Genomic DNA, 2,502 nt, shown 5'->3' on the forward strand with positions numbered 1-2,502 from the left:
ATGCACCGCTCAGGCTGCAAACCCGACAACTACACGTTCCACCCTGTCCTCAAGGCCTGCACCGCCCTCTCCTCCCTTGACTTGGGTAAAATGGCCCACAATTTGGTGGCCATTTTGGGCCATGGCTCAGATGAAGGTGTCTCCAAAAGCCTTCTCGATTTATATGCAAAATGTGGTGCTTCGAGTGAGGCTCCCTGCCTGTTTCAAGAGAAGGCTTTGACGTTCATGCACAAGATGCATGAGAGTGAAGAGATGCCTATGCCCAATGCCATTACTCTAGATGTTGTTTTCACTGCTTGTGCAAAGCTAAATGCTCTATTGAGTAGTCGAGGCCTCCATGGCTATGCAATAAAGATGGGTTTCGAGTCTTGGACTCTTGTTGCCAATGCAATTCTTTTGATGTATTCGAAGTGCCAGAAAGTATTGGATGCTTGTAATTGTTTGATTGGCTTCCTGACAGGGATGTTGTCTCATCGAATCCTATAATTGCAGGGTGTGCTCAAAATAGGCTATTTGAGAAAGCGTTTGGTTACTTTCAATGCATGGTTTCAGGCAGTGATCAGGCCCCGAATTATGCAACCATTGCTACTGTGCTTTCAATATCTGCTGAATTAGAAGGTCAATGTGCAGAGGGTGAGAAGGTGCATTGCTATGTCGAGTAAGTCAGGTTGGTATCGAATTCAAGTGTGGGCAATGCCCTTTTGAGCTATTACTCAAGGGTTGGGGACATGGAGGGAGCAGAACGTGTTTTAGAGAGATGAAATGGAGAGATCCTTTCATGGAATGCAGTTATTGCGGGATATTCTAGGATTGGTTGGTTGAGTAAAGCCGTTGAATTTTTCAGGGGTTTGCTTTGTGATGGGATGAATCCTTAATCCATAACCATCATCTCCTTGCTGCCTCATTGTGCTCAACTGGGTCACGTGCATGAGGGAAGGATGATTCATGGCCTCATAGCGATGGACATGGGGTTACATGGTAATGTTGCTGTGAGAAATGCTTCGATCAGTTTCTATGAAAAGTGCGGGCATATCTGATGTTTGAGACGATGCCCAATAGAGATATAACATCATGGAACACAATGCTTGCAACTTGTGCCCAAATTGGAGAAGAGGATAAAATCGTTAGTCTCTTGAATCGAATGATAATGGAAGGAATCAAGCCTGATTCTGTAACCATGCTAAGCATTATCTCCTTTTATATCAATATCAACCCAAGATGGCAAGGAGGTGCACAGCTATTGCATACGACCTGGACTTTCACTGGAACTACCAGTTGGGAACGCATTGTTGGACATGTAAGCGAAATGTGGGTTCATGGTTTTCAAGAGCATGTCTGAGACGAATGTGATCATGGGCAATGTAATGATATTTGGATTTGCAAAAAATTATTGTCCAGATGATGCAGAACTATCTTCCGTGAAATGCGTGAAAGGGATCTTACCACTTGGAATTTGATGATTCAATTAAATGCTGAGAATACCAATCCGGATCGAGCCATTGACTTGTTTCATGAGTTGCAAAAGCACGGGATGAGACCCGATGCGAGACCCGATGCCATGAGCATTATGAGCATCCTCCCTGCATGTGCATGTTTGGCATCCATGCACATGGTGAAACAATGCCACGCATACATAACGAGATCATATTTCAGCTATGTATGCTTGGAAGGAACACTCTTGGATATGTACTCAAAGTGTGGAAGCATAAAATATGCACACAACCTCTTTAGTACAAGATCCAAAAGGGACATGGTTATGTTCACTGCCATGATGGTGGCTATGCCATGCATGCCAAAGAGGCATTGCAAGTCTTCACCCTTATGGTAGATTCAGGCATAAAGCCCGACCATGTTGTGATGACCACTGTTCTCACCGCATGTAGCCATGCATGCCTCATAGATGAAGGATGGAAGCACTTCAAGTCCATGTATGACGCATATGGAATCAAGCCCACCATGGAGCATTATGCATGCATGGTGGACATGCTAGCCCGAGCTGGACATCTCAATGAAGCATATGAATTCATATTGTGCATGCCATGTGAGGCCAATGCCAACGTATGGGGGACCTTACTTGGTGCATGTAAAATCCATGGGAGTGTGGAGCTCGGAAGGCTTGCTGCGTATCGACTGTTTGATTTGAGGGCAAGTAACACAGGGAATTATGTGATTTTGTCCAATATTTATGCAGCTAATGGGAGATGGGAGGGGGTTGAGGAGGTGAGAAGGTTGATGAAGCAGAGGGATTTGCAAAAGGCTGCAGCATGCAGTTGGATTGAACTTCAGAGAAGGACACATATATTTGTGGTTGGAGATACTTCGCATCCTCAAAGGCTGGTTGTCTATAGCATTTTGGAAGGTTTAGACCAGCAAATGAAGGAGCCCATCTGCATTTTGGAGGAAGGATAGAAATGGAAGAAAGGAGAGAAGCAAGGTGAAATAGAGAGAAAGGGCAGAGACATATAAAAGTCAAGGAGCAGAGAGAAGAACAGAGAACAGGAT

General features: G+C 44.6%; 1 non-coding gene across 1 annotated transcript; it reads left to right on the top strand.

The window, feature by feature from the left end:
• LOC18431493 (putative pentatricopeptide repeat-containing protein At5g08490) lies at nt 1-2,502 on the top strand. Its single transcript, XR_016050424.1, has 3 exons — nt 1-658; nt 761-1,032; nt 1,186-2,502. It is a non-coding gene; the product is annotated as a putative pentatricopeptide repeat-containing protein At5g08490 (transcript).

This window comes from Amborella trichopoda, chromosome 2, assembly GCF_054954075.1.
Source record: "Amborella trichopoda isolate Santa Cruz 75 chromosome 2, AtrichopodaSantaCruz75HAP2 v2.0, whole genome shotgun sequence".
Classification (NCBI taxonomy): Eukaryota; Viridiplantae; Streptophyta; class Magnoliopsida; order Amborellales; family Amborellaceae; genus Amborella; species Amborella trichopoda.